The 13,054-nt window shown below is 38.6% G+C and overlaps 1 long non-coding RNA gene across 1 annotated transcript; it reads right to left on the minus strand.

Annotated features, from left to right (window-relative positions):
* Window positions 1-2,776: 2,776 nt before the first annotated feature.
* Window positions 2,777-9,150, minus strand: LOC138144611 (uncharacterized). Its single transcript, XR_011163985.1, has 3 exons — window positions 8,989-9,150; window positions 5,056-5,110; window positions 2,777-4,031 (listed from the first exon to the last, which is right to left on the minus strand). It is a non-coding gene; the product is annotated as an uncharacterized lncRNA (long non-coding RNA).
* Between the last annotated feature and the right edge of the window lie 3,904 nt (window positions 9,151-13,054).

Consider the following 13,054-nt stretch of genomic DNA (forward strand, 5'->3'; position numbering starts at 1 on the left):
GTTAACTCTCTGAGCAGATGGGCTAAAGCAGGTTAATGGTGGCCAAGGGGCCACAAACTCAGCGGTGAGTCACAAGGGTGTCCACCCCCAAACATGTGAAGACTTCCCCAGTGAAATGGGAGGATGAGAACAATTTGTTTCAATAGCCATGGAGGCAGCTGAAGCAGGCGCTGTGGAGTACTTAAAGCTTTGTCAGTCATCAAAGATGCCAAGGTCATCTATCCACTGCATCCCAGGTCATTCCTAACGGACCTGACTTTTTTCTTGCCACTAGATTTTGATGACTCTAGGATACAGAGATAGGCTGATGACTTTGTGCAACTCTACCTCACTTAAATCAAATTCACGTGCAAGTCAAGACATCACCCTGTGATATTACTGGTCCTCTTTGAAAACAAAGGACAAACAATACCCAATAAACAAATGGTTCCTAGTTAACAAAAGCTGCTTCCAGGTTACTCCATGGTAGTCCTGTCATTTTCAGTTATTGCTGAGTACAGAGCTTCATATAATGCTTGTCTTAGAAGCCAGAAGCCTCTGTTTGAAATCCCACCTTTGACAGCTGTTTTCCAACACAAGTCACAACCTCTTTGAGCCTAAATTTACTCATCTGTGAAATGGAGTGCTAGTACCTGCCTTATCAGTTTGTTTTCAGATCCAAATGTGGTATTAGATGCAAATCCCTTAGAATATACTAAAATATTATACAAATATTTATTTTTATTATCTCAATATTATTGTAGTTGTAAAAAAGAAGCCATTTAATTTGCTTTCATAAAAGCAGCGTCATAGGCTTATTCACACATCCACCATTGAATTTGCTCTCATTAGTTCATCCAAGAGTTCATGGATTGTATTTGCTTATTGTATACGCTTAACCTTCTATTGCCTCAATGAGGATTCAAATTCAAGTTTGAAAATAGCCAATAGACTCCCTCTAGTTCTTCAATCATGAGACTACAATTTCTTTCTTTATGATGGACATCAGCCAATAGTCTGCCTCAAACCATTAGGAAGATACTATGTAGGGATATCATTTGACTTGAGGCAAAAATTTAAAAATGGGAAGAACATCCCAAGTTCTGTAACAATTTTAGACTGGTTAATACTTCAAGTGAAAGGAGGAAAAAAGAAAGGGTGATCTTTTCCTAGAATTTTAATTGAAATAATGAGAGGAAGTATAAGGGTGTAGTACTTCTAAGTAGGGCTGCTATATTACCATGGGATGGTTTCAGGCTGTACTGAAAGATAGAAAATGGCTGCCCCACTTAATCCTTAACCATTCAAACTATGAGTCTGATGAGCCACAAACTTCTGTATCTCACCGTAAACTTCTAAATTCTATTCAATCCAATCGAAAGTACATTTATTAAGCACCTACTATATGTATAACACTGTGGATAGCACTATTATAGATACTGGAGGAGATATATGTATAACCTGCATAAAGATTGTATAAACTGTGTATAGAATATATGATCTATGGTCTCTACCATAATAAGGGGCTTAAGATTGAGGAGCTTAAATTCTGCAGAGGCATAAAACACCGAGATAACTTAAATAAATAGTATTACTGAGTACATTATAGAGCTGGAGAGCAGAGTGTTACATGACATCCAAGATGAGAGTTCATATGAGGACACATTCCTTAAGTCTATTTAATGCTTTAAAAGTGGGATGATTAGCATAAATTTAAATTCTAGGAGCCCCAGACAAAAAACTATCGTCTTTCCCCTTCCAGTCTACTATCTCTATACAAGCTATCATGTCTACCCTTGCAGGGTCTACTCCTCCCCATTTTATATTATTGGGCCCCAAGCCCTTCAGAGATTACTTGGGTAGTAGATATGTGTTCTTGCTGACTGCGTAAGAACAAATTTGGTCGTTTGGTTCTCCTTCATGGCAGTGTTCTTATAATAATAAGAACACCAAGGGCTCTCAACTGTCAAGGATGGAAAACCAAAGAGAATAACAATATTCCCATAAAAGGAAGTCAAAGTATGCTGAGGAGACCATGTTAAAAGAAGATGACAATGCTTTAACTTAGAGGAATAGTTTTGGAGCCACGCCAAGGTGGGAAAATCTTTTTTAAGTTGGAGGGAAAGAAATAAGAGAGAAAAAGAGGGAAGTAGAAGGAAAGATATATTAATAAGGGTGAAAAAGAGGGAGGGAGAAGGAGAGAAAAAGAGATAGAGGGGAAAGAGAGAAAGGAGAGGAAGGAAAGAAGGAGGGAGAGAAGGAAAAGGAGAGATGCGAGAGATAAAGGAGAGGAAGGAAAGAGGAGGGGTAGAAGGAGCAGGAGAAGGAAAGGGAGAGGGGAGGAAGGGAGAAGGAGAGGTATAGAGAGACAGAGACAGACAGAGACAGACAGACAGAGAGACAGAGACAGACAGAGAGACAGAGAGAGAGAATATCTGTGAAAAGAAGAAGAGGTTTAATTGTGCAAAACTGAGAAGTCCAGAAGGGAAGTAACAGACAAAACATTTGGCAAAGCCTCTACCAAAACAAAATACCTGATAAGAAGATAAATGAAGGAAAAGGTGAAGCAGTGAGTCAAGAAAAGATGAGTGTGTATCCCCAGGCATGCCCAGCCAAAGGGATCAGTCAATAATGGGAAAGGCATCAAGAGGAGGGCCACTGAAATGATCAATGGAAATTTCAAATAAAACAAGAATTACATGTAAAAGTGAAGACAAATAGCAAAGGAGGAGAGGCAGCAGATGTTTTCCCTCAGGGACACAAAAGCAAACAGAGATCCCTGACAAAGCTGGTACATGGGAGCATTAGGGAGAATCTATCTTCTTCAGCCTAGCAGGACCTATTACCCAGCCTTGTGACACTGAGGATGAGGAGGGGAGGGACACATCAGCCTCCTCGCTTCCTGGGGATGTGGTGGAGCAGAGGAGAGGAGACAGAAACACAGATTTTAAACATACTGCCCCTTCTTCCTTGTAACAGCAAGAATAACCTCTTATTTTTCAGCACTTTCTATTTTTAAAAGGTCAGGAAAAGAAAGTATACACGTGACATGGGGAGCAGTGTCTTAATCCCTAATTACTCATATTTATATAGGGTTTTACAGTTGCAAAATATTTCACATAAATGATCTCATTCAGTCCTCACAACAACCCTGTGAGTTTCTGGTAGCAAAAACAATTGTTCCCATTTTGCATATAAGGAAAGTGAGGTGGAGAAAGCCAGTGACTTTCCAATGTCACACAGTTAGCAACTAGCTAGGCTGTGGATTGTAAATTCATTGAGAGCAGCACTGGCTCACCTCATTCCTTTTTTTTTTTTGCTTTTTTTGGAGAGCAGTTGGGGTTAAGTGACTTGCCCAAGGTCACACGGCTAGTTTTTGTGTTAAGTATCTGAGGGCGTATTTGAACTCAGGTTCTCCTGACTCCAGGGCCAGTGCTCTATTCACTGGGCCACCTAGCTGCCCCATGAGTCACTTCATTTCTGTGTCTTCTGTATCTGCCACATTTCTTTGTAGATAGCAGATGTACAAATAAAAATTTCACAGTACCCTTTACATACTACATGGGAATATGGAAGTGCATAAGCATTTACACAGACCCCCAGGAGTGACAGACACCATGCTTAGCACCTTTTACAAATATAATCTCATTTGATCCTCCCAACAAGGCAGTGAGGTGGGCGCTACTATTATTCCTATTTTACAATTGAAGAAACTGAGGCAAGCAGACGTTAAATGACTTGCCTAGGGTCACACAGCTAACATAAAAGTAAAACCCCCATTGGAGGTTTTCTTGGCAAAGATACTGGAGTAGTTTGTCTTTTCCTTCTCCAACTCATTTTATAGATAAAGAAACTGAGGCAAACAGGGTTAAGTGACTTGCCCAGGGTCACTCAGCTAGTAAAGTATCTGAGGTTATATTTGAACTCAGGTCTTCTTGATTCCAAATCCAGCACTCTGTGCACCATGGCGCCACCTAGCTTCCCTCATTATTAACAGTCATCTTGTCACTGTAGCATCTTGCCATCAGCAAAGGACTTTCCTCCCAACAATTCTGAAAGACACAACAGTTCAAAGAGGAAATTCAGTTTCAGATTTGAACTCAGGTCTACCTGACTCCAGGCTCAGCACTCCATCCACTGTATTCTCTAGATGTATTCCATGTATAAATGTTTGTACCAGGTGTACAAATAGAGACTTAATTGAAAGAGCTACTTTTAAAAATTAATAGCAAATATGTAGATTTTGGTTCCCTCTGACTCTGTCTCCTAGCTGAGAACACAGTTTCAAGAAGGTTTGGATCGAGGATCTCAACCTATGTCTAGAACAAAATATATAACCTGACTAAAGGATTTTCTTTGTGAAGAGATATGTTTTAGATACCTTTATCTAAATCTAGATTTATTAATGATAAAAAGGAAAAGCAAACATTTCATTTTAATCCCCAAATGCTTATTTAGGTAAGGAAATGGATGATAGAGCCAAAAGTATTTTAAAGAAAAGTAAGAGATGTCTTATATATAATACATAGTCTAGTATATGCCTAGTATATGGTAGCTAATAATAGATCCTAATTTTTTCATGTCTAAGATGTTTAAGGTATGTTTCTAATGTTTTTATGTCTGGATCATGTAGCCCTCTTCAGGGTTGTCAATAATGATCACCCTCTTCAATAAAATATCCATGCCATGGAATTCTGAAATAAATCACTGCTTCCTACCCCCACCCCCAACAAATGCTTCTTTCCCAAAAACATGGAGGTGTAGAGTAATAGCTCATTGGCACAGTGGATACAGCACCAGGTCTATAGTCAAAGACTCATCTTGCTGAGTTCAAATCTGACTCAGACACTTACTAGCCATGTGACCCTGGACAAGTCACTTAACCCTGTTGCCTCAGTTCCCCATCTGTAAAATAAGCTGGAGAAGGAAATGGCAAAGCACCCCAGTATCTCTGCCAAGAAATCCCCAAATGGGGTCACAGAGAGTCAGACATGACTGAAAAAAGATTGAACAGTAGCAGATAGAGGTTCAAAGGTTCAAAGCAGACAGGGTTCAAAGCCCACTTCTGAGACTTACTTGCTATGTCACCCTGGTCAAAACATTTAACTTCTTGGAACCTCATTTTCTTTATCTGTAAAATGGGAATAATAACATTTGTAATACCTCCTTTGCCATGAGGACTAAATGAAATAATAGAGAGAAAAAGCATTTGCTTGCAGTGAGGGCTAAAAGCATGGCCCCAGTGGAATGCAGGCTTATTTGTCAGGAAAGAAGGACAACTGTAAACAAAAATGCTTAACACATGGATATGTGGAAAAGCATAGGATTATGGATCTAGAACTCCAAAGGAGCTTAGAAACTGCCAATAATCGTATTAATAATAGCTAGCATTTGTCTAGCACCTTAAGGTTTTCAAAGTGCTTTACAAATATCTCATTTTATTCCCACAAAAGCCACAGTAGATTGATGCTACTATCTTGCCTGTTTTCTTGTTGTTGTTCAGTCATTTTTCACTCATGTCAGGCCCTTCATGATCCCATTTGGGGTTCTCTTGGCAAAGATACTGGCATGGTTTGCCATTTCCTTTTCCAGCTCATTGCACAGATAAGAAAACTGAGGTAAACATTTGTTTACAAAAAAAATAAAAGATTTGCCCAGGGCCACACAGCTAATAAGTGTCTGGTACCGTATTTGAACTTGGGAAGATGAGTCTTCCTGACTACAGGTTCAACGCTCTACCTACTTTACCATCTAGCTGCCCAATGCCCATTTTACAGATAAGGAAACCCTGCACAGAGAGGTTAAATGATTTACCAGGAGTCATACAACTAGTAAGTGTCTGAGGTCACATTTGAACTCAGGTCTTCCTGACTCAGATCTGGTACTCTATCACACCATCTTGCTACCTCAACACGTTCATTTTATCAACGTGTAAACCAAAGCTTAGAGAAGTTAGTTGGCTTGCCCTGTCTACCAAAGGGAATTAGAAACAGAAGCACAATTTGAACCCAAGTCCCCTAATTCCAAAGCCAGTATTCTTTCCATTGTGCCTGTGTTTTATCTTTAAATTTGAGAATCAACTTCAAAAAAGTTGGAGGACAGAAGTCATGTTAATAGGAAAATGACCAGGGAGGACATTGGAGGTAGTAGTGGCCTTTGTTAGCTAAGGTAAGCTGCAATCAGGATGAGTATCTGATTTTCCTCAAGATAGCTAGAGTTGAATTTGACTCAGGAAATTATGAATTCCCTTAGGCTGGTTGTATAAGTGCAGATCATTGCCTTCACTCTGGCTATACTGTGTCTGTCAAATGTATATATGGAGAGGAGTAGCTAAGGTTTGACTCAACGGCTCAAATCTAATCCAAATGCCTGCAAACATTTAATTCAAACTGTCAGAAAAGGCCATTTATAATGTGGAGAAGATAGTATTTGGAGCCTGAATTTGGCAGTCTGCTCAGCCACCTCTGAATAGACCTTCCAGATGATGGTTTTGGTCACAGAGTTCACAGAGGTGTTAAGTACAAAAGCATTCCTGAAAAGGGAAATTTTTTTCTTTCCCTCCCTCTTGGAATACATGTTTGAAAATTACAGTTTTGCTAAAAATTGAAGGAAGCCTGAAAGGGAAGACAACAAGACAGTCCTCTGGTCAAATTTCCCAAGCCCTGACTCAGGCACAATACAGGAAGCCATGATTTTCTCTAATCTTCCTCCACCAAGATGTTAGGTTGAGGAGAGAAGACCTATGGATTTATAAACATAACCTCTTTTAGAGATACTCCCATTGCACAAAACCATCTAATTTGTGTCTGGGCTCCTTGGTGTGCTAAGAAAAGTATAATACTTCATTTCTTGGCACCACATTTTAGGAAAAACATTGAGAAACTGGACCAGGTCCAAAGACTGGTAACCAAGATTATGCAAGGACCATAAGAGAATCAGTTGAAGGAATGGAGGTGTTTGGCCTGAAGGGAAGAACTGGAGAAGGGCATAATGGTTGACCTTAAGTCTATGAAAAAGAAATAGGCATTTTCTGCTTGGCCCTAGACTACAGAAGTAGGAGAAATGATTGGAAGTGCCAAAGAGATGAATTGAAATTTATGAGGGAAAACTTGCTAAGAGGGAAAGCTATTTAGAAGTTGTGAGACTCCCTTGGGTTTTGGTGTGCTCCTTTTTACTACAGGCCTTCTGAAGGGTTTGATGGCTGCATCCATTTGTGCAGGATGTTTTAAAGGGACCTTCAGGCAGGTACAGTTTAGACTAAAGGACCTCTGAGGTCCCTTCCAAATCCAATTCTGTGAGATTGTGGATTCCACCTATCAGGTGAGTGAGTTATTCTGAATTCCTAGCAAAGCTTAGCTGCTGACTTGCTGTCACTGTCAATGCAATAATCTACAAAAGATTTAGCCAGGACTTAATGAAGGATAAGTAGATAATGGTGGCAATTTCTACATTCCCAATACCTCATGATTCTATAGAAATCTTTAAATTCATGAAAGAATTTATATCAGTGGATGAATTACTTGTTACAGGCAATAATTGTGATATGGGTTCATTTTGTGTAATAATAGCATGGCGGAGAGCACTGAGCCTGAAGTTAGGAAGTCCTAAGTTCAAATCCCTCCTTGGACATTTACTGTAGCTCTAGGAAAGTCATTTAACAAATGCATGCCTCAATTTCCCCAACTGTAAAACGGAAATAATAATAGCACCTACCTCCCAGAACTGTTGTAAGGATCAAATGAGATAATATTTGTAAAGTACTTAGCACAATAGCTGACATATAGTAAGTATTTAATAAATGCATATATTCTTTTTCACTCTTTCCCACATGTGTATTCTTGTAGTAACACTAGACTGACTCAGAAAATTGGATCTTGACCAGATGAAACCAGATTAAGTTGGGGGGGGGGGGGTTTCACCATTAATTAATATTGTTTGTTGAATGCCAATTTTTGTCCCATACAGATATAGTTTCATTGCTGTCTTTTTCTATGTTTTTTAATTCTGCAGTTTTGAAGAAAAGATATAACTAAAAGGAAACATGCAAAAATTCTCTCTCTTAAAGAGCACACTTCAACAACAGTTAGAGATACTGCAGCAACTTCTAGGGTGGGGAAGTCATGTATATCAGGAATCATTCTAGCACATAATGAAACAGGATTGGTCATACAAAAGACCAAAGGAAAGTGTGATCAAAAATTAGTGCCAAGAAATGACAAAATATTGCTGAAAACAACCTAATTAATCCTCAGGGAAAAAAGCAGAGACCTTCAGAGGAAACTGGGGGTAGAAGTTATTGTTAATTCTTCCACAGAGTATAGAAGACCCCTTCAACCTGAAAGAAAAGTGAGTTTAGAACCACTACAAAAATCGCTGATGCTATGAAGAAAAAATGCTTGGCATGAAGACAATACAAAGACTGGAGTACTAAAGATTGGAAAATGTTCATTTTTAATGAGGAAAATCTGTTGTTGTTTTTTAAATCAAGGATATACTAAAATCGTCATCAGAGCAAGTCCCAAAGAGAATATCAGAGCTGGACATCTTCACCAGATTCCACAAGATTCCCAAACGAAAATGGAAAAGTATAACACAACCTTGTGCCATGCTATATAACAAAGTGAATGAAAATTTTTTATCAAGAAGATAGAGATAAACATACTGAAATGGCCTGGGAATTTTAAAATTTAAACTCCATTATAGCCCTTCAGGTATAATCAAGACTAGACTCAGGAAAATTCACTGATTGTTAAAGGTATAATAAATAATGTGACAAATCTGTGGTTTCATGAATTAAAGAGTATATGTCAAAATATTGTGATCTCAATGCCAAATCATATAAAACAACTGATTGCAGCAAAAAGAGAAGGTATTGAACATTAATTTTGTAAAGATGCATAAGTTGTCAGATTTACTGTATACTCATACATTTAATTACCTTACTTTATTCCAGTTAATTTGCATACAGTTGCATATACCATACCCACTTGAACCCCACAACAAACTTACCAGACAGTATTATTTTCCCATTCTGAGGATGAGAAATATTAGTTTCAGAAAGTTGCTCAAGTTTACATGGCTATTCATTCCATGACAAAAGTTCCATCTGGGTCTTCTTACTCCAACCCTAGTGTTCTTCCCCATATGCTGCAACAACCAGCTTCCCCAAAATAAAACATTCCCTGAAAATGTGAAATCAAAGTCTTGCTATTTTATGCTATTTTGTATTTAGCTCCTCCATTTGCATTAAGAAGATATAAAATTGGAAATTAGATGGAGAGGTAAGAGGGAGAGAATATTTCAGTCTAAAAACTTCTGCTGTATCTTTTTATTTGATAGGTAAACAGAGTATCATCTCACTGGCCTACCTGACAAAGAGATGCTATGGCTCTGTGAAAGTATTCAAGGAAAATTTTAAGGGCATTACCTTCATAATTTCTAAAGTGTATGAACTCTGGAGTGTTAGTCTAACAATATACTTTAGAAAAGAATTCAGTATATATTCGGATTCCATTCGAGGTCCGAAATGACCTCCTAGGACTCACCTATAACATAATATTATAGCGTGGACCCTAAAAATAATGTTAATAGTGAGATTTAAGTAAAAAATTATCCCCCAAAGGATATCCAAGTATCCTACTTACCTTCCCTCAGATAAGCTTATAAAATCCATGAGAGGTATTTAACCATCCAACACTACTCTTCTCACAATGCATTTGGGGAAACTGAGGTACAAAGTGCTTGGCCCAAGGTCATGAAGGTTAGATTTGACTCTGGTACTAGGCCTCAAGGTTTCTTTGGCCTTCTACTCCTGTGCATTTGCATTGCATTAACCATATGCACTAGCAGATAAGATTGATGACCTCCCAGTTTCTGCAGGAAGTTGCATTTGTGGTAAAAGCCCAGAAAAAAAAAAAAGATTTTGAAGTGTTGTGGGATTTATTGGGCTCTGAGTGCATTTCCTTTCTGTTAAAGGGCCTGAGTCCAAACCCATTGTCCCAATGAAAGACCACATTAGGAGAACTGAATCTTGTCTAAAATGGAGTTTGAGATCTTCCCTGATGACTAGGCTTCTAGTCTCTCTCAACCATTATCAGCCACTAGCATTAAGAAAATTTTAATAGTATGTGCTTTGAGTTATTTTTCCAGTAGAGATGGGTTTGCATTCATTCATCCATACACTTTAACCAAGGCCCCCTTGTGATCATTGGCATATATTTGGGAGGTAAAGGTAGGAGGGGTGGGCTACATCCATATAATGATGGGCCACATGGAGGTTAAGATTCTGAACCTTGGTCCCAGCAGCATTCATTGGCATTCAGAATTGAAAGAGACCTCAAAAATCATCTAAACCATCCTCTTCATCTTGAGACTATGAGAATTGAGGTCCAGTGAAGTTAGGTAACTTAACCATGCTCACATAGTAAAATCGGATATGTCTAGAGCTAAAACTCAGTACTTAGGACTCCCAAGCCCTTGTTTTTCTATTGCAAGATGGCAGGCTGACTCACAAGGAGGCTAGATGATACACATCACCTTTGGGAATGTTAGGTTACCTCTTTTTGTACGGGATATAAATCCCATTAGTAGAGAAGTATACAACTTCCAGCAGGATTTTCACATGCATCATCTCACTCAGTCCTGGCAGCAGTTTCATAAGAAAAACAAAATGAGCAGCATCCTTCCTACCCCAAATAGGAGAATGTTAAATCAGAGATTCAGAATTAGAAGGGACATTGAAGTTCATCTAGTCTGTTTTCTGCTGAAGAAATTGACATTCACAGAGGAGAAGGAACGTGTCCAAGATTATACATGTAATAAGTAGCAGAATCGGGATTCAAATCCAGGTCCTTTGATTCCAAAGCCAATGCTTATTCCACTCTCTTTTTAAACGGAGGTTTACCTTCATTATCCATCCATTCCAACTCTGAATCCACCACTCCATTTTCTCAAATATAAGGAAAGGGATATTATCCTAGGAAATGATAAGAATGCTGTAGGGAATAGACCACTGTGCATCTTGGAATCTGTGACAGGAAAGAAGAATGTTGGACATAATCTAATCAATGCCCTCTATTCCGGGAAAGCGGCCTTCAAAGAGTTCAGAGGAAGTATCAACCAGATCCATGGACTCAGACACTGTAGAGGAAGTCAGTCCAAAAGGGAGGCTCTCAAGAATGACATTTTGAAGACACATATAAAAAGCAATTCCTCCAAGGTGGAAAAGGGAGTATTATCTAAGATTATTAGTGTGGATATAAGAAGTACTCCGGTCAATCTAGAGTTTCCAAGGATGTCAACAGACAATTGAAGAAAAGGATGACAAAAGATGAATAACAAAAACATGGCAAGGTCTTGAAGAGAGTGTCAGGAGACTTAAAGTTCAAAATGGGCTGAAGATTGAAAGAAAAACCCAGAATAAGAAAGTTTATGGGTTATTAAGCTATAAAAAAAAGAGGAGACATAGGAGAAAAGAAAGAATCAGATAGGTGCTTGGAATATACAGTTATCCTTTCCACATCCAACTTTCCCCATCATAGTTTCCATATATTGCTAGTCAGCAGAAGAAATTAAATGGGAATTTGGGGGAGCTTTGCAGAAGCTGCAGACAACACTTGAACGCCAGCAGATGACACAGAGAAGACTTAGAAACTTAGAAATGCATAAAATATATATAAAGTATTATATAATGTGAACATATTTCATTTTTAATACCATAATAATTCAGACTTCTTCTCTGGTATGAATGGAGGGCCAAAATATTTTATGCAGATTTCCTAGATGACAGGACCACATGAAATAGAAGGGATGACTGTATAGGAAAATGATCTTGTTGATTATTAAAATAGCTTCCCAAATGGTTTCCTTGCTTCGGGGCTCTCACTACTCCAGCCCATTCTCCGCACTGGTGACAAAGTAATTTTTCTTATGCAAAGGTCTGATCATGTGACTTCCATAATCAACCAATTTCTCTACTTTCTTACTTGCCTCTAGAATAGCAACTCCACTATTTAGCTGACCCCAAACTATCTTTCTAACCTCACCGGTCATTACTTCCTGCTGCACTCTCTGATCCAGTAAAACTGACCTCTCTGTTCCTCACACAACACGCATAGCCCATGGAGTACCTTTGTACCCCACGGTTAGAATGAGTCTCTCTTCAACCCAGACTCCTTCTGGGAGTCTTAGTAAACTGCAAACTCAGTATGAGTCAATGGTATAATATGGTAATTAAGTGAAGCAATGTGATCTTAGGGTTATGAAAGACAAAGTGTTCAGAATAAGAGAGATAATGGTCTGGCCGCACAGTATTAATAATACTATAATATAATAATATTATATTATAATTATATATAATACATATAATTATATTATATTATGTAATAATCCTATAATATAATAATATTAGACAGTGTATTTTAAGACAGACCTGGATAACAAGAGCTCTAAGTTGATAATAAGACATCTAGGATTTTGAGAGGACTAGAGAGAATGCCAATGAAAGAAGTGGGGATATTTAACCAGGGACATGATTGCTCTGTTCAACTATCTTAAGAATTCCCAGGTACAACAATGCCAAGAATAATCTGTTTGACCTGGGAAGGAAGAACCAGCACTAGTGGGTAAAATTTGAAAAGAAACAATTTGGGGCATGTAAGAAAAAAAATCCCCCAGGCTATTCCCTATCCAAAAAAAAAGGAATGAACTCTCTTGGGAAGTAGAGAATTCCCACCTCTTGGAAGGTCTTAAAGCAAAGACTCCCTTCCTGTCCCAAGACTGGTCTAGAACTCATACAAAGCAATGGCTTCCTTTTCTAGAGAGAATGAGAAAAATGATCTCTTCCTTCCTCCATACTGCTTTCTCACTTCAGGCCCCAGCACAGGTATTATCCTCTCCTTTCCTATCTCCTGGGGCAATTAGGTGGCGCAGTGGATAGAGCACCAGCCTTGAAGTCAGGAAGACTCACCTTCCTGAGTTCATACCTGGCACCAGACACTTACTAACTGTATGACCTTGAGCAAGTCACTTACCCCTGCTTGCCTCAGTTTCTTCATCTGTAAAATGAACTGGAGAA

Source organism: Petaurus breviceps, unplaced genomic scaffold (assembly GCF_028583685.1).
Source record: "Petaurus breviceps papuanus isolate PSGF00001 unplaced genomic scaffold, PetGlider_PUasm1.0 90702, whole genome shotgun sequence".
NCBI lineage: Eukaryota > Metazoa > Chordata > Mammalia > Diprotodontia > Petauridae > Petaurus > Petaurus breviceps.